The sequence below is a fragment of the Thermobia domestica genome, chromosome 6, assembly GCF_964235325.1.
Source record: "Thermobia domestica chromosome 6, izTheDome1.hap1.1, whole genome shotgun sequence".
In the NCBI taxonomy this organism is placed as follows: domain Eukaryota; kingdom Metazoa; phylum Arthropoda; class Insecta; order Zygentoma; family Lepismatidae; genus Thermobia; species Thermobia domestica.
The window spans coordinates 300,136,831-300,157,305 of record NC_137459.1 but is presented as its reverse complement, the minus strand read 5'-3'; the positions used below and the strand labels follow the sequence as shown (position 1 = coordinate 300,157,305).

Genomic DNA, 20,475 nt, shown 5'->3' with positions numbered 1-20,475 from the left:
GCCCATAATGGAAGATAGTTTCATCTCATAACTGCATGGATCTGCGTACTCGATTCGCTGCTCAGTTGCATCAGCGCTGGTAACTCGAATGGGACTAGGGTGTCAACAGTAAATTACATGTACTCAAACCAGCACTTGGTTCCTGGACCACCAGCTCAAGATCTTTTCGATAGGAAACGCGAATTCTAACTTGACTTTACATTGGACAATTCATGCTTTACATATTGATTTCTACTTCGTGGCAAATATCCACCATTATGTGTGATACAGTATGTGGAGATAGACAAAAGTATTTAACATCTACTTGTGGATTGTCCTCATCATGCTCAGCTATGAGTTGACTTTCTCTTACCAACACTACTCGGAGATGAGCACCAAACGATTATTCAAGTTTTTGTGTTTCTTTGTCACCTCCATGTCCTACCCGCGTTGTGATTGTCTTAGTGTTTATACTTAATTAATTTCTTGATTCCTCGTATGCGTTTGTCACTCATCTATTGTCACAACGCATTGTTAGTTTCTAATTCAATTGAGAATTCCGATAAGTATTTAACTGGTTTTATCTTTGGACCTTTCTTTACCCTAATATATATATATATATATATATATATATATATATATATATATATTTGGTCTAGGAATTAATTCGTGCGGTTGGTACGCACACATTGAAGCTGTAGTACAAACACAAAATACATAAATACCTTAAGAAAAATATTGTCCATCGCTAGCCACCACTTTCGCCCATCTGTCAGGCAATGTACGGATTCCGTGGCGAAAGAAGTCCTCATCCTTGGAAGCGATCCAGTCAGAGACCCATGTTTCGATATCTTCTGAAGAAGTAAACCGCTGTCCAATCAAATCGTTGTTCATGCAATCGAACAAGTAGTAGTCCGAAGGAGCAACGTCTGGTGAATACGGCGGGTGGGGTAAAACTTCCCATCCGACATTTTCTAAATAGGTTTTGACCGGTTTTGCGACATGTGGGCGAGCGTTATCATGTTGAACAATAAGTTTATCATGTCTGTTCTCCCATTCTGGTCGTGTTCTGGCCAGAGCTTGCTTCAAACGCATTAATTGTCGTCGATAACGTTCTGCATTCATAGTTTCACCCGGTTGCAGCAGCTCATAGTACACCACAACTTTCATATCCCACCATATGCACAGCATAACCTTTGCACAGTGAATATCTCGTTTTGGTTGTGATGGACCTGGTTCACCTGGTTTCACCCAGGCCTTTTTTCGTTTAGGGTTCTCGTAATGGATCCACTTCTCATCACCCGTAATAATTCGATGCAGAAACCCCTTTCTGCTCTGTCGTTGAAGCAGCAATTCGCAAATGGTTTTTCGTCTTTCAACGTCTCTGTCTTTCAATTCATGTGGAACCCAATGTGACATCTTTTGAATCATTCCCATGGCTTTCAAGCGTTTGGAGACTGTTGTTTGATCAACGCCTAATGCTGCTGCAAGTTGTTCCTGCGTTTGACACGAATCCTGCTCGAGCAATGCTGTCAATTCTTCGTCTTGAAATTTTTTTGGCTGTCCAGCTCGCTCTTGGTCTGCCAAGCCGAAATCACCACTTCTAAACCGTGCAAACCACTTCTGACACGTTCGCTCAGCTAGAGCATGGTCATCATACACTTCCACCAAAATACGATGACTTTCAGTCGCACTTTTCTGCATGTTAAAGTAATGCAGCAGGACACCCCGCAAAAACACTTTATCAGGCACAAATTGCGCCATGTTCACTTAACTACAAACTGGTGTTGTTGACGCTTTAATCCACTGCCCTATACTACGAATGATACGCGATGACAGGGGTTTGCAACACATGTGTGGATACACGGAACTGTGGGACGCTCCGTTCGTTGCGCCATCTCTTGTCCACCCGCACGAATTAATTCCTAGACCAAATATATATATATATATATATATATATATATATATTTTAAATCACTATGTTTGTATGTTTTCTGTGTTATATTTCCCTTAATGGCAGAGTTCTTATTGAATTTTAGACATTGACGAGTACAGAAAGACCTTTGCACTATAACGCACCCACTCCCAATCTGTTGCTCTTATTCCCTCTCTGCAGTTTCGAAGAATCTATCCACTGAGAATTTGTATCATTCCAATATTTCAAATTTTGTTTAACTTCTCTAATAACGTTAAACAACGACTGGACACTGAACAAAACAGTTCATGCAAAGTCAGGGTCTTCAATAATGCGGTTGAGTGTCCATTCTCAAAACTGTACGCAATGGTGAGTCATTGAATCTTCTATTGATGCCTCTTAATCCTCTATCCCGGCTGTAAGTCCCTTTAAATCGCTGTACTTATTTTGCTACTGCGTTGTGTGTGAATAGCGCTCCGTTTTTGTATCTCATGTTAAATTCTCCTGCTGTACTTCTGCAACTGTGAGTGCTAGCCAGGAAAATCATCTCCATCCTTTCGTCTTGGGTCAATATTTTCCGTCACTCAGCTGTTCGCTGATTTGAAGCAAGAATAGACAAAGAAATTCGTGTATAAGCTTACTTGTGGCTCTGCCTACTGAAAACTCATATGTGTGTAAAAGTTGATTGCTGGATTAAATAACTGAAGAACATAGAGATGTTCAGGGATCGTGTTGTTACATGCCCTTCCTTGCTATGAAAACGACCTTTTTAACAACACTTAATATAGTTTGCAATGAACTGTCTGGCAACTTTCCAACAAACTTTCTTCGTACACTGTAGTATCGGCTTATATTTTGTTTGTGATCGCTGTTATACTTCAATTTTAGTTTAATGAAGATGTTTCTCGAAGTTTATCTTGGAATAATTGAAAGTGATATTATTTATTCCTCATTGTGGACTATGTCAATTAATCCTGTGTATGTATATTCATACAATTATTTATGTCTTTATATTGTGATATAAAGTTTGAAATTTTGTATAGTACACTAGCAGCGTTCACCCCGCTTCGCTGCGGTCACCCCGGAACGCAATAAACTTTGTTACTTAGATAATTTTTACTTTTTCGCTTTCAAATTGCAGTAAATGTTAACATTATAGCGCCTGTCATTTATGTTAACCCGCCGAGTGACACGGTCATGCGGGTTGCATATAAATACGTTTATTTTTACCTATGATGAACTAATAACAAAGGATTTGTACGTATGGACACTTGAATGGTCAATTATCTCAAGACACTGGTAATTAAAAATTAAAGTGATATGATAAAAACCATCTAGGGTCCAAATCCTAATAACCCCCCAAAAATAAAAGAAATTGGTTCAGCCGTATTAGCGTGATGAGCTAACAAAGGATTTGTGCGTTCTCTTTTATATAATAGATTATTTTTTTTTTTAATTTAAAATTTGCTGATTATGTGCTCATATTCCAGAACTGGACGGAGGGGTTACGCCCCATAGGCGACGGCCATTTAATTAAAATTTTCCACTTCATGATTGAGCTGTCTATGGTGGGTTTGAATCCAGTTCAAAACATGAGAATTTTGTATTGTCCTTTCGCCCTTTTTTATTATTATTCACTTCTCTCCTGTACCCTAAGGGTCAGAGTTGTGGGACGTAAAAATAAATAGTAATAATAATAATAATGAATCTACTAAAATTTCCTTCGGTGGAAAGTCTTACGAGGAAAGAGATATGGGAAGTAGTGTGTCATATTTTATTTTCTGACTGAAATTACGAATGAACTCACTCAGTATTGGTGACGTAGTCGAACCATAGGTCATTGATATATTACCTCTACCCAAACTTTAACATAAACAGTATATTTTCTTTGCTGTTATACTATCACATCTTCGATTATAATTAGAATGAAACAACAAATACTCGCGAGTTGCGCGCAAGAAATATTTAGAAAATTTACCAAAGAAAATTTAACTAGTCATACAGATTGTTTTGATGTAGCAACATTTTATTCTTAGGTTCACATAGGTATATGTATTTTCATATCACTTCGATACGTACAGAGGCTGGCTCCATGAAATGGCTAGTAATTCACGTATTAGATGGCACCATACGTATTGGTTGAAGAGTGGTATTGTGTCATTTATAGATGACAGCTGGTATAGACAATTTATATTATATCGCTAACCACATGTGATCTTAACCAACATGAGGTAATTAAAAGAAAATCTTCAAAACAAAAGTACTGTGTTAGTTTGATGTTTGATTACAGAAGACAACCACTACGCCTGGACGATATAGAAGTTGATTCATTTATATTGAGCTGAAGTCAATGTGTAACCGTACCGGGCCGCGGTGGTTCAGTAGTAGTGTGTTCACCTCTGGTGCTTGGGACCTCCGGTTCGATCCTAGCTCGTGCCAAGTAAACTTTGTAGTGGACAAACACCGTGTGCGTGGGTTTCCTCGGGGCTCTCCCGTTTCATCCCACTTTCTTCGTTCCACCATTTCATTCATTTCTCATCATCACCGTCTCCTTTAGCCTAGCCGGTATAACCGTGGGTCGTAAATCTTAGATCTTTTTTTTTTTTTTTTTTTTTTTTTGCAAGTGTACCGTGCATGCAAACCCCATCACAGTGAGATTGGTAGGAGGCAAGCAACGGTATCATTAGATACGCAGTGTGGTTGAACGTAGTCTGATGCCTCCTAAATTGAACAGATTCTGGGAGGGGTTCATTGTGGCCCTTTCCGAAGCTAAATTCACGGCATTACGCATCGTAGAAATGTGTAAAGTACGTAATTTTCGTGTAGGTCATGCCACTTTGAATCGTATTATACGGTGATATGCGGCACAGAATCTTGGGTCCACAACACCGACGCAAGCAGCTAGAAACCAGCTCCCCGTGAAGAGGACCCCGCCGCTATTGTGTGGTTCGGCGTGTGACAACCTCTGAAAACTTCCCACACAGTGTGCGATGGCCAGCAAATGCCGCACATCATAGGGATTTACGGCTCGCGGTCGTTGGCAAGAGCAGTGTGCATGCCCTGAAACCATGTCATATGGCTGACTAAAAAAAGATACTGCAGAAGGCTGTATAAACGTCATCTTGCGGGGGATTGGTAAAAGTTTGTTGTTAACTTTGATGAAGCGTGGATTTACCCCACAGACTGTGGTAAATGTCGTGCCATGTCGACCTGTTGACGCCCAAGACCGAAGCATGTTCCACCAGTACACAAGAGTTTCCCAAAATGGTTCATGATTGTGACCGGTTTCTCGTACAGGGGCAAACTGCGTCTCCGAAAGATGGAACGAAACGTCAAAATCAATGCTGCGTACTACCAGACTCATGTCCTGACTGAAATTACCAGTATGAAATGCCAGCATTGTACGGCCAAGACATGAACTAGGTTGAACTGCACCAAGACAAGGCATCCAGCTACACGGCAAAAACCTCGCTGGAATTCTGTTACCGTATGGAACAGGAAACTGGAATTTCGGAAATTCTCTTCTCTGACATCCCTGCCAAGAGTTAAGATACTAGCCCAATGGAATTGTGCTTTCCCGCTCTTGAACCGGTGCTTCGCAGCGTCGAGATGCACCGTGTCCGGCCTGTGGAATGCCCGTAAAGAGGAGTGGGACGCAGTACCCATGGTCCAGTTGCAGTGTAGTCTCCTGCAATGGGAACACCGATGCCGGGCAATATTCAGTAGAAGTGGCCTGCAGATTGAACACAACCAGTGGTGGAAACACGGCAATTCGGCTCAATATAAATGAATCAACCTCTGTAAACGTAGCAGTAACTTCAGGATAGCCAACAATTCACGCACCTTGGAAAGTTATTACAAATAAAGATTCACAAGTACGCGAATTATTTTGTGTCTCATTCCAGACAAATAATGCAAATATTTTAGGGAGATTTATTCAATTTACTTTCACTCTTTAATCCAGCCCAACTTGATGACGATCTCAAGCCTTGTAAAATGAGGAGAGTTGACATCAGGAAGAGTATCCAGTGGCAAAAGCTAGGTCAAAACCATTGTGATGAGTCGTTTAAATAAAGCTTTGGAAAGCGCTAGAGCGTATACCTCGTAGGTACTCGACTTGTGGAAAATGGACAAGGGCTACTAAGTCGAGGATGGTCGCCGTTAAAGAAGTTAGCCCATATGAGGATAAGAGTGAGAACACATGTCGGAACGATAAATGGAAGAGGATGAAAATGGTGGCTACGAGTTGCTGTATAGTGGAGCAAACTAACAAGGAAGAGACGGCGTGGGAATTGTTCCTTCTACTGATATGAAAGATAGTGTAGTAGGTGTAAATATATAGGCTGATGAGTATCAAGATAAGCAGGAACAAAATAACCAATTTAGTGTGCGAATATACTCCACAAACGGGAATGGGAATGGCGGAAACTTCATAACGAGGAACTACATAATTTATATGGTTTACCCAACATTGTTAGGGTCGTGAAGTCTAGGAGGCTTAGGTGGGCGGGTCATGTAGCTAGAATGGAAGAAAGTAGAAACGCTTTCAAAGTCTTGACTGGAAGACCAATCGGAAAACGACCATTAGGAAGACCTAGGCGCAGATGGGAGGACAATATTAAGATGGATCTCGCAGAGATTGGAATACAAAGTAGAAACTGGATGCAGTTAGCTAAGGATAGAAGTCAGTGGAGAGCTTTTGTGAACGCGGCATTGAACCTCCGGGTTCCATAGGCCATAGAGTTAGTTTAGTTAGTTATATACTCCACAAATAGGCTGTGAGGAGGAAGAAAATACTTCTGGGAGGATTTGGACCACGAATTTCACAGAAAGAGCAATTGTGGGTGGTGACTTATATGAGCATGTCACTAGAATCTGGGAAGAGATTGGGAGAATACACTATGGCTGGGGCGTTTGAGAAAGGAAGGAGGAAGAATGAGAGATTGCGATAGCATTTGATTTGGCAATTGACAATAAAGAAGAGGAAGGAGCACCTTTTGGCCTACAATAGTGGAAAAGAAAGTGAAATCGTTTACTTTTGTGTCGAAGACAATATCTAAAGAAAATTAAAAACTACAAGGTAATGAAGATGAAAGCTCAGCCCCGTAGTATAGAATGGCGAGCGTAGACTGGAAGTTCTCGACTGGATACAATATTGGTCTGCGAAATGAAGAGCTGGATAACTGGATGGTGGACACTGAAAGTGGAGAAAGTAAGGCGAACGTTCTAAGAAAGTATTGTGGAAGGAGTAAACCTGCAAGATGATTATGTGTAAAAATAGTAGAATCATATTGATAGCCGCAAGGAAGACTGAGTAAGAGGAGTCTTCCGGAGAGGAATTTCAGGAAAGAATCTCCCTGTAGGAAAAGAGATGGGGTGGTGGAACAAGAAAGAAGTGCAAGAAGATACTAACGCGAAGAAAGAATCAAAGAAAAAGTTATTTGCTTTTGTGACAAAAGAGGATAAATGTAGCTGTTATCGCTGGCGTGGGAGGCTACGTCTATTTACCCTTGCACTCGAAGACAAGACGTAATAAAAGTATGAATCTCCCAATCATCTCCACCACCAGGATAAATACCATGCTTTGCCAATTGTCACCTAAACTTGGGAATATTTAGATGAGAATTGGTATGCAACGTGTTCGGTTGTCTAAGCTATCTGTATGTAAGAATTAATTTTATTCGCTTTCCTCTTTCCTTTTTACACTCGGTGCTAGGGATAGCTCACTGCTTCTACTAATTATCAGAAGCACATACCACAACCTACGTACTCGCAGTATGAGGGAACTTAAATTCAGCGTTAAAATAACTACACAAACAATAACTACATTTAAAAAATTATATTTTCAATTCTGGGACTACTTACATTACATCTCACTGTAATTACTGTGGTTTGATAATACTGAATGCATATGGAAAACACAAGACAAACATTAACAATATTTTATAGTGTGATTATTATACGGCCGTGTAAATTAAATAGCAATTATCAACTTTATTATCCTAGCTAATTAACGCTTTTTCTTTCTTTTCTATAAAACTGATAAACCAAAATATATGAATCAACCTGTTATGAAAGTGACTTATGCGAAGATAATTGATGTATAACGATTCGTACGTCTTTCTCTTCTCTCTCTCTTTCTCTCTCTCTCTCTCTCTTTTTTTTTTAATTAACAAATTCGTAGTTGGCGTGCTGGCTGAATGTATAAGCTTTCCTTTGAAGATTTTGTAAATTTCCAACGCACTCCTTGCACACTAGGGTAACTGGTAAGTGTTCTCTTGTCATCACTACTTAACCAAAAACGGTGTTTCCCACACGGCACAACCACAAATACCTCATGAACAAAATACGAAATAGTCCTTGTCTTCAACTATCACTTGGCCTGGCAATTTAGACCAGTTTTCTATTAGTCGTTCGTTGGGCTATTCCACACACGAGTTTTCCGTGGTGGAAGGTTAATTCGTCTCTTTCCGACTGACTTGCGCTTCTTCTGGTCACCGTAGGTCACATGACCAGCAACTACCCACGTAATGTAACAATTTCCACCGTTGGTTGATTACCAAAAATTGTCCAATGAGGGACTGGTCTAGATGTCACTTGGGCAACTGGGGGTGACATGTGACTTTACCCTCGTGAGAACCGACGCAGAAAAAGTCTCTCAGCAACTTTTCGAACAAAGTCATTGTTTTAGGCACACACACATACGAAGACAAAACTAACTTTGGTGCCTCTCAGTCGAAAATGACGATACGATTATTTCAATGTTGCTAATTTATGTCCTTTTCACCAAAATTGGGTGAGAAAAACTAATAAAGTGAACGGTTTAATTTTCTTGCTTTGACGATCGTCCCGCTGTCGATAGCATAGCTTCAAGCGTACTAATAAGGCAGCAAAGAGGGCAGAGGCTAAAGTGCAAGCCTAGGATCAAATGTATGACAAACTTGAAACACCAGGCAGAATGGAGAGGCTATACAGGTTATCGAACACTAGGGATAAAACAACAAAGGTAGGCAAATGAAAGATGGCCAAGGATTGTGCTTACCGGCGAAGGCAGGCTCAAAGAGAAATGGACCAGTTATGTTAAAAAGCTTTTAAATGAAGAAAATCTGAGGAAGGTTTTCAGTGACGGAACTCCAAATCTTGAAGCAACTCCAAGAATAAGCTGGGAAGAAGTACAAAAGCATTATAGAATATTAAGATGGGAAAAGCTATAGGTCCAGGTGATATACCAGGAGAAGCATGGAAGAGTATGGTGCCAGAAAGTATGGATATCGTATGAGATCTGATGCAAAAAATTTTTGAACAGGAAAATATGCCAAGCCAAAGGAAGGATAGTGTTACCGTACCCATTTTTAAGAAGGGAGATATACAGTATTGCGGAAACTACAGAGGAATCAAAATATCACATACGATGAAGATGAGCGATTACGGGAGGAAACATTAATAGAACAGTTTGTGGATTTATGCCAGGAAAGAGTGCAACGGACGCAACTTTTATACAAACGGACTATGGAAAAGTATTTGGAAAAACAAAAAGGATTGTATATAATCTTTATTGATTTGGAGAAGGCCTACAACAGTATCGAGCTCTTTCGTGACTAAGCGGTTAACGTACGCGCCTTTGTCGTGGGGCACATGGGTTCGATTCCTAGCTGGGGCTCATGCTCGTATGCCACGTTAATCAGTAGGTCCACATCTCATATAGCCTCGCTGCTGAACGGGATCAAACTCAAAATTAGCTCAGCCGACAACAATGTACCACGACAGAAAGTATGCAGATGACTGAGGAAGAAAAAAGTGACAGAGAAATCGTAAGGATAATTCCAAGATATGTGTACAGGAGCTACGACCAGAGCAAGAGATAGTGTGTTACACGCCAAATCCCTGTTCGGGTTGGATAACCAGTGCTCAGCCTTAAGCCCATAAATTTTCAACATTGTCATGAATGTTATAACTCAAGATGTGAGGTACACTGGTGCCAATGATATTGTATTATGCAATAAAAACAGGGAAGAAGTTGAAAGTAAAGCAGAGTTGGAAAATTGTCTTTAGAAGATATAGACCTAAAAATCAGTAGAAAGAAGACTGAGTATCTCAAGTTCAACGAAAAAGAAAATGGGGAAGTAAGACAATAAGAACAAAGATTGAATAAAGTGAAGGATTTTAAATATTTAGGATCATCTGTTGCCAAGAATGGTGGTTCGGGCGTGGAAATAACACAAAATACAAGAAGGAGGCGAAACTGGAAGAAAGTAGGTGGCATTCTTTGTGAGCGCAGAATCATCGTAAAGAATAAAGTGGTGGTTTGTAAAGCGTTGGTTAGGCCAGCAATGATTTACGGAGTAGAAACATGGTCAATAAAGAAAGCACATGAAAAAAAAAATGAATTTTACCGAAATGAAAATGCTACGCAGGATGTGTGGGACAATAAAAAGAGAAAAGTGAGAAATGAGTGAGTAAGGGGAACAACTAGGTTATAGAGATATTTAAGATGATCCATGAAAAAACATTACAGTGGTATGGTTATCTAATGAGAACAACAAACATCAGAACAGTGATGGCAATGAAAGTGGATGAGAAGAGAGGTAGAGGGAGACCAAGAAAGAAATATATGAACATAGGAAACACTTCAGGGAGAAAGGTCTAACAAGAGAATAATTCTGATAAAGAGGTTTATAGAGAATATTAATCAAAATCGTCAACCCCGACATGAGTGTTAAAAGACGGAGAGAAAGAATACTACTTTGGCTATTAAATATTTTTAGGAGGTCCACCGGACATTTTCTCAGTTGCCCATTGAGCCAATCCACCCCTGGACACACACTATTGTAAATAGCAATAGAGTAGTAAGCATAAAGTGGATACATGTTCGGGTAGAAATTCGGAGGAGAGTTCACGGCGTATAACTGCTTTCAAATAGTATAGCCGCCTGACAAAAAAAACTCATTTTCACAGATCTAGTGCGTGCTTTTGTTGTACGGGGTCCCAGGTTTGATTCTCTTGTGAGAGAATATTCAACACACTACAGTAGTTTCGATCAAATGAGTAGTATAGGTCTTGTCCTGTATAGCCTTTTTGCTGACAGACGTAAATACAAATAATCGAATCGAAGTATGTAGACTTTTGTATTTTCTTTTTGCAGAGTGTATAATCATAACTTCTTTTCCAACGCAGAACGCATATTATTTTTGTTACATCAAAAATAGTTCTCGTTTCCAGCAGTTGTGATGCATTTCCATAAAAATTCTTTCACAGTGGGTCAGTGAACAAGCCCTGAAATATGTTGCCGAATAAATTTAACCAGAAATAGTTATATGCTAATTTCGCAAGTCTTGCAAAATAAAACTCAGGAATACGTGGTTCATCTAACCTACAAGGAACGCAACATAAACGACAAATGTCGACTATGTTTGACAACAGTTTATTTCATTCTTGATGTAGCAGAAGTGTTACATGCGGAAGGTTCATCGCTCTTTCTCTGTTGTATTTTTTTTTTTTTTTCAATGTCAAAGATTCGTGATTTACGAGAATGAGCCATTCCCGACATGAACCGCATGAATGAGGTTTCAAGACTCAAAAGACAATGTGCATATTTCGTAACAACAGTACCAAGTATGAGCTCAACGGTATAATCTATATTACATGTTTGTGGTGGTCTGAATATAGTCCAGGCTATAAAATAGACGAATAAAATGCACTGTATATTTCATTAGATAAGTGAAAAATCGCTTAGAATTGTGCTAGTAAGTATGCTACAATAAATGTACTGTTGAATGAAAAGAGAAATCTTCCGGTGTTGCGAGTTCTTGTAATAGAATAAGGGAAAGCTTTACAATTGACGATGTATGTAAATAACAGCGTATAATGTGTCTACATGTAAATGTCGAATAGTTATTTGGAGTATTTAATATATAGCAGTGTTGAAGAAAAATAAAAATTGTTTTGTTTATAAATCTCATATAGTATTCTCACTTTCGGACAAATGATTGCATAATATCCTTATGCATATGAAAAAAACCTAACTTATGCCTCATAAAATGCAAACATTACCATCTGCAGCTGCGTGACATTCGTGGAAGTGAGTGTGTACATATTTCAATAAATTATGTTAAAATTATAACATAAAAACGTAAAAGTGTGATATATTTGCTTAAAAAAAAAATCTGCATATCATCCTGTTGATGATTGAAGATGCACAAACTTCATTTTAGGATGTTCCGATGTACGAAGGAATTCCTATAAAATATGGAAATCATTTTATGTATTGAGAGATGATTGATTTAAATCAAATGTATTTTGCGTAAAATACATATAAAATGCGATATATATATATATATATATATTTTTTTTTTTTACTTTCTATAACGCTAATTGAATGTAAGATTAAAACTTGTATCTTAATCCGTATGGCGGTAGGCTCTTAATGCAGTTTTAAACAAATTATATCTTTTTATATATATATATATATATATATACTTTACAAAGAGTGGTGACAGTGTACTAATTTAATCATTTCATATTTTATATTCTACAGGAGACTTGAAAAGAAAGCTTGCATTCATTTAACATTCAATATTCAATTTCTATCGTTCTCTCGGGGTTCTCCCGTTTCCTCCCACTTTCTTCATTCCACCATTTCACTCATTTCTCATCATCACCGTCTCCTTTAGCTTAGCCGGCATAAGCGTGGGACGTAAAACTCAAAAATTTCATTTCATTTCAATTTCTATCGTGGTAATACATATTATAGCCTTTATACAGGAATTGAAACTCTTACACACACACACACACACACACACACACACACACACACACACACATATATATATATATATATATATATATATATATATATATATATATATATATATATATATATATATAATAGTGTTGTAAAAAACGGTTTTTTTTCTGTGAAGTTTTTTTCAATAAAAAACATCGTTCTTTTTCATGTTTTTTTTTCAAATCTCTGTTTTTTTCCTGGCAACTATTATTTATTGATTTACGTTGCAGATTATTGAAATAATCAACAGAACTTGAGTCGAAGCCCTCGTAACTTACAAATCTTTTGTTTCTTTGTACATATATACTAGCAAAATTGTGTGATTATTCCTTTCGGCCCCAGGTCATTTTTGGCGTTTTCCTACATTTCCAGTTAGTGACTTATTGTTCAAAAACCATTCATTCGATTGATATGGTTAAGTCCTTGTTTTTTAGAAAATGGATGTGGTTATTTTTTGGTATGAGTTGCATTGCAGTGTTGCCAATGGGTGGGAAATTATTGAGGGAAATGTAGGGGTGAAAATTTACAAAAAATTCCCTAACCGAATTTCAAAATTTTTTGTATCTAGTACCACTGCTTCTATATGGGTTCAAGTCACCTAAAAAAAATTTTTGGTGTGTTGACAAGGTACAGTGAAATCCTGAAGTCGCTTGCTTGCATCCAAAGAGGGAAAGAAAAAATTCTGTCATCACATGAAATTTTGACACTTTTTACGCCTCACAAGCAAAAATCAAATATGCCGGGGCTACAGCTTGTCTAATTATCCTATTGAAACTTTTTATGGTGCGTTCTGTAGGGCAAAGAGGAAGCTTTCAGATAGTAGTACGATTGTTTCAATGTAGCCAGTAAGAAGGTAATAATAGAGGGGAAAAGGGAAATTTTCCAAATTTTTCACCTAAAAGCGGGAATTAATTGTTTTGGCTGGAAACACTGCCATCAGACAGACGAAAACTATCTAAAAATAAACCTCAGTACTCCAAGAATATATCCTACAAGTATCATGGCGATATCTAACAAAATAAGCACGAAATTTAAAAACATATCTCATTCTACCTCAGAAATTCACCATTTTCTTACCATGTCCAGAATATGGCTTATTATAAACCTCAACTGTACTTCTCCTAATTATTCTAGTGAAACTTTTTATGGTGCGCTGTGTAGGCGAAGAACGAAGCTTTTAGACACTGGTACGTTTGTTTGAGTGTAGCCAACAAGAGGGAAATAATAAAAACAAAAAAGGGATTTTTTCCAAAATTTGCCCCTAAAATCTGGAATTAAAATTTTCTGTAGCTGGCAACACTGCTATAAGACACACACAAACTATCTTAAAATAAGCTTTGGTATCCCTCTAATATATCCTACAAGTATTGTGACGATATCTAATAAAGTAAGCATGTCAATAAAAAATATCTCATTCTGCCTTAAAAGAAATCCCAGTTATCTTCCCAATTAGAGAACAAGGTGTACTGTAAACCTCAACTGTACTTCCTCTAATTATCCTATTGAAACTTTCCATAGTGCGTTGTGTAGAGCAAAGACGAGACTTCCAGATACTGGTACGTTTGGTCCGATATAGCCAACAAGAGGGAAATAATAGAGACAAAACAGATAATTTTTCCAAAATTTCCCCCTAAAATCTGGAATTAAAATTTTCTGTAGTGGTAACACTGCGACCAGACAGATGCAAACTATCTTAAATTAAACATTGGTGCACCACTAATATATCCTACAAATATTATGACGATATTTAAGGAAAAAAACTTCTAATTACCAAAAATATATTACGGTAAACAGAAAAGTAAGGAAAAACTAGAAAAATTAAGTGTTAAAACCTAAATACGAATTTTTCGTGCGTTCCCTAATTAACCCATTGTAACAATCTGTATTTGAATTTGTTAAGTAAGGACAAATGTTCGATTGGCGTAAGTTGACTTGCACTCGGACGTATAGGTACGGATTTATAAACAAAAATTTCTAATTTTTTGCCCAAACTTAGGAAAATTTTAATTTCCCTAATTGGCAACACTGTGCGCAGGCCCGTCCAATTAATGTCAACAGTTAGGTATCCATCCGAGGTATCTACCTGGCAAGTCTTAAGGAGGTCTTTCTACAAGGAAGGAAGCCTGGCGCGTATCCACGGGGGGGCAAGAGTGGGCCGGGCCCCCCTAACTTCTACCGGGCCCCCTCTAAATTATTGGGCTGGCTACGGGCCTGAAGGAAGCTACAGGGAAAAAAGAAGTAAAGGAAATTCGAAATTAGAAAATTCTTGAATTTTTGACTGGGGTGAAATTTGAGAAGGAAATTCGACACCAGAAGAAAAAAAATATGATAAACTATAGTGCAACCATATTTTGCAAGAATAATATCCCGATATCTTAATTAATGTCCACACAGGAGCGGATTAAACAAATAACACACTCGTGTGTGCCACTTTGGCCACCTGGGCCATCGAGTATACATTAGATTACATTTTTTGACTACTAACTCGTGTTGTTGTAGTTATAGTCTCGACTAATAATAATATCATTGTTAGTCTCGACTAATAATAATATCGTTGTTGTAAACAATAACTTTATAAGGAAAATTTTCACTCTTTTTTACATCTGAGTTCCAACACTGTTGGTGAGAAATACAGGGTGTTTCAAAATGAATTTTGGGGTTTTAAGTTTTCGTATTACTCATTACATTTTACGTACAATTATAAGCAATGCATCAAGTAAAAGAGCACCTCAAAGCAATGCATCAAGTAAAAGAGCACCTCTTTGCTACAAGTGTTCAATGTGATATTCATTCGTCACATGGCACACATCTAGTCGATAGGCGAGAAAGGCCCATAAACTTTCCGCCATATGGCACAAAACACATTCAATTTAGGGGAGTCTCGTTTCAAGTGTACCATCTCCTGAGGATTTGCTGACGGCCAGATACAAACATTATGAGTGCACATTAGCTCTTAGGTGAAATGTCGATTTATCACTGAAGACGACACGATCCAGAAAATCTTCATTGTTATGCAGCAATATTTCACTTGCGAAATTGGCACGTAAACCGTAGTCTGTAGGCTTTAGACCTGTAGCAACTGCAAACGATAAGGACGTAGTTGCAAGTGTCTCCTTAATATTCTTCACACAGACCGTTGCACTGTACAGATTGTTTTTATTAAAACACAAAAAACATTCTGCTCTCTAGTCTACATCTTTGCTGCTTGCTCTTTCTAACGGCAGACAGAAGAAACAATGCATGTACATGCGTGCGTACAAAACTGTTTGAGTTGCTCTTTCATTTGATATAATATTTATAATTGTAAGTTAATTGTAATAGATACTACAAAGTTTCAAAACCCTAATATTAATTTTGAAACACCCTGCATTACTTCAAATGTGTAATCCTATATTCATGTCTTTTATATACATATCATCAGGGCCGGTCCTAGTCAATTTGTCGCCTCGTGCAATAGCATAATTTGCCGCCTCCCTCTTTCTCCAGAAAGAACAAATCTTAAAAGTCATGATTTTAAGTATGCTACTCCAGCATGAACAACAAAGATGAGGGTAAGTGAAGTTGCACTCAGAAAGGCTTAAATACTTACTACAAATGCAATCCCGTTGTGTCTGTTTTTTTTTTAAATATTAATCTACCGGTATTATGTTAGTGAAAGATAAAGCAAACACACCTGCAGAGGAAAGATGGTAATCCTTTTTATAGAATTCACTATCGAGCTTCAATCTCAATGTATCAGTTTGCAATTCCAGTGCAACTAGCTCTTTTATCTTTATTTCTTGATTTCTCTTTTAGGCCTATATCTGTTAAGAATTTTTAAAGAACTTGTTTCTATTTTCAATGATAAGGAACTTGTTTCTGACAAAAACAAGACTAGTTGTCATATCAAAACTGTGATAACTTACCAAATGGAACAGGTATTCACTACTGTTCGAGAATTGAATTCTTGCATTTGGCAACAATCAAGCAATTTGTGCTCGGATTTATTCGACCATTTGCTTTAGCATTGTCCATGTGGCCTTAAACTAATGCAACTTAAACATAATTTATGAATGTAGTATTCAAATAGAAGGTCAGCTTAGTAAATGTAACTACCATCATCATGAAGTCTGTTTCCAACAAGAAATATTTAATTTAAATAATATATTTATGACAGATTTTTGCCGGACCATCCAAACTTGCCGCTCCACGCAAATGCACGTGTTGCAAGTATGGTAGAGCCGGCTCTGCATATCATATATATATAGTTGACAAATTATTTATATATGACATTTAGAAAAATTCTATGGCAAATTAGTATTAGTTTTTACCATTAGACAAGTTATTTGAATTTTATACTGTTCGTGACATTATTTTCGTAGTTATTAAAGGCCTGCTTTCACGAAAACACAAAATTTCATTTCTACTTTTATTTCTTAGTTGATATTGATGAAAACTGCTGAAACCCGAATTGTTAATAGGTATGGTATTCATGTAAATTGTAAAATATTTGTAGCGTATCAGTATCTAGCGTTTAATTTATGTTGCATTTTATGGTGATTATACCTACATAAAAATATTTAGTACTGAAATAGACGTAAGATGCATTACAAATGGCTATTTGAAAAAAAACGAAATTTAGAAAAAAACGAGAGGCAATGTTTTTTTTTCTAAAAAAAACGTACATTTCTGAAAAAAATACGAACGGTTTTTTTTCTATTTACAACACTAATATATAATATATGGTGTTTCGGAACAACACCGACAACGTTCGGGATGGGATTCCTGACACCAAGGTAAGACGAATAGACCAACTTTGGTGCACAAATGCTTTCTTTAAGAGTTATAGGCTGCCGAAAACATGAAAAAATTAAGTTTAAACGTCAATAGCTCCAAATCTATGGGATTTACCGTGGTCGAGTTAAGACCTTATTTAGGAACTAGGATGTACCCTATCCAAATATCCATGTTTCAGAATCCTGCGGTACTTACGCGACAATTTTTATAGAGGTAGTTGGTGAGTACTTCAAATTACATGCTAGCAGCCAAACTGCCTCTATAAAAATTGTTGCGTAAGTACCGCAGGATTCTGAAACATGGAGCTATGGATCTCTAAACTTCATTTTTCCATGTTTTCGGCAACCTATAACTCCGAAAGGGAGCATTTGTGCACCAAAGTTGGTCTATATTTTTTGTTTTATCTTGGTGTCAGGAATCACTTCCCAAACGTTGTCGGTGTTGTTTTGAAACACCATATATATATATATATATATATATATATATATATATAGCTATAGCGGGTTGAACAGTTTGAATTCAACATGGATGAGGTTTGAGGCTGGGCTGGTTTTAGGCTATTCACTTTGATGGTAGAACTTAGGGGAGGGGGTATAAAATAATAAATAAAATTTAATAATTCTGAACCACTCGACCGATCTTGATGAAATTTTTAACATAGATGAGATTCAGGCCTGGGATTGTTTCTATGATTTAATTTTGACGGAGCAACGTAGCGGAGAAGGAGGGGGAGGTATATAAAAATCAGTTTATATAAGACTGAAAGTAACTCAATAACTCTTGAACTATCTGACCGATCTCAATAAAATTTTCAAGGTACATGAGGTTCGGATCTGAAAACCTTTTTGTAATTTCACTTTAACGGTAGATCCTAGAGGAGGGGAGGTGGACGTATAAGTAAAAACTAATAAAACCTACTAACTTTTGAATCACCCAACCAATCTCGATCAAATTTTCAATATACGTGAGTTTAGGTGCATATATTACTTTAGGCTATTTACTTTGACGATGCAACGTAGAGGAGGGGGAGAGAAATTTAAAAAAAATGATCAAAAATGACCGATATTGGTGTTGAATTCATAGTTTTCGGGTTCGATGAGAGGAACAGTGACACTTCTGATGCTGTTTCAATCCAAATTCAGCCCTGATAGTTGGGGGGGGGGGAGGATACAACGTAGGAAAGTGGGATAAACATTGAAAAATGATCGAAAATGACTAATTTTAGAGTCGAGTCCATAGTTTTAGGAATAGCTGAGATTAAGAATGACAATTTTGATGCCGTGTGCCGCAGCACGGAGGAGGGGAGGAGGAGATAGTGTAATGATAATCGAAAATGACCAATATTAGTGTCTAAACCATAGTTCTCGGGATCATTCAGATGAACAGTGACATTTCCGATCCGGTTTAAAGCCAAAATCAGCCCCGCCAGTCGGGAGAAGGGGAGAAGGAGATACATAAAAATGATCGAAAATGGCCACTATCAGTGTCGAATTTGTAGTTTTCTGGGTCGCTTAGATGAACAGTGATACTTTCGATCCCGTTTAAATTCAAATTCAAACCTGTAACTTGGGAGAAGGGGAGGAAGAGATATTTAAAAATGATCGAAAATGACCAATATTAGTGCTGAATCCACATTTTTTGGGGTCGCTCAGATGAACGGTGACACTTCCGATGTCATGGGCCGCAACATGGGGGAGGGGGATATATATATATATATATATATATATATATATATATATATATATATATATATATATATATATATATATATATATAGCCTACATAAGGGAAGGGAAATATATAAAACTGTTCATAAATAACCCATATTAGTGTCAAATTCATAGTTTCCGGGGTTGCTGAGATGACCGGTGACACACCCGATGCCATGCCGCGCAACTTGAAGAGGAGGGGGATATATATATATATATATAAAGTGCTCAAAAATGGCCGATATTAGTGTCTGATCCGTAGTTTTTAGGGTCGCTGAGATAAAGAGTGACAATTCCGATCCCGTTTAAGGCCAAATTCAATCCCGCAACTTGGGAGAGGGGGAGATAATAAAATGATCGAAAACAACCAATATTAATGTCGAATTCATGGTTTTCGGGGTCTCCGAGATCAATGATCTTTCCGATGCTGCTTAAATCGATGCCATTAAAAACGAAAACAGCATATTTCACGGGTACTAAACACATGAGCTACGGAGTTATGAATTTAAATTTTCATTTCAACCCAGCGAAGCGGGTGATATATGCTAGTTATTCCTATAATGTTGCATAAATAACTTCCATGAGAATATGCACAAGGGGAGTTTACTTTTGAGTGTGTATTTTTTTTTTCAGTTTTGTGAAATGCGACTTCTGCAATTTTATTATTTTATATACAGATATATCGTTAATGATACTGACATATGGTATGAATAATTTTCTTACGAAAAATTTACAAGGGATATTTTACTTTTGGGGCTGAGTTTTCTTTGGGTGAAATTTTCCGAAAACGCCTTGTAATTGTATTTGTATTTCACAAGAAAATATTTCATTAATAACTACAGCACAACATGATTTAGTTTAAGGAAAGGAGCGAGAAAGTTAAATGCGGCGTCCAGTACCTTTTATTTTATCTCAACAACTCTGATTTTAGGAGTCCTTTTTCATGCGGTCTTCTTCCACTGTTACTTCTTCAATCCAATCATTCAACAAGAAAAATATAAACTTGAAGTCTACTTTTAAGTTATCGCACCAACATCAAATCTATATGCTTTAAATGTAAATACATAGCTCTTATACATTTATATTTACTGAATGAGTAGACTTTACCGTATCGTTGAAATGTATTACGTAATCATTTTATCACTGTTGAGATAAATGAAAAATGTAAAGACAGTTAAAAAACGACTTAAACCTTGGGACGCTGAGGAAGAAAGCTCCCAAATAGGATTTGAAATATCAGAAAGAAACACAATTGGAAGCAACATTATTTGGGTGAATATTCTACTAATTATTGGGAAAATGAAACTTGATAT

General features: G+C 37.3%; 1 protein-coding gene across 1 annotated transcript in view; it reads left to right on the top strand.

Moving 5' to 3' along the window:
* The window catches only part of Fim (plastin-2 fimbrin), a 163,740-nt gene that overhangs the window by 18,601 nt on the left and 124,664 nt on the right, over window positions 1–20,475 (top strand). The gene's annotated exons all lie outside the window — the stretch shown is intronic.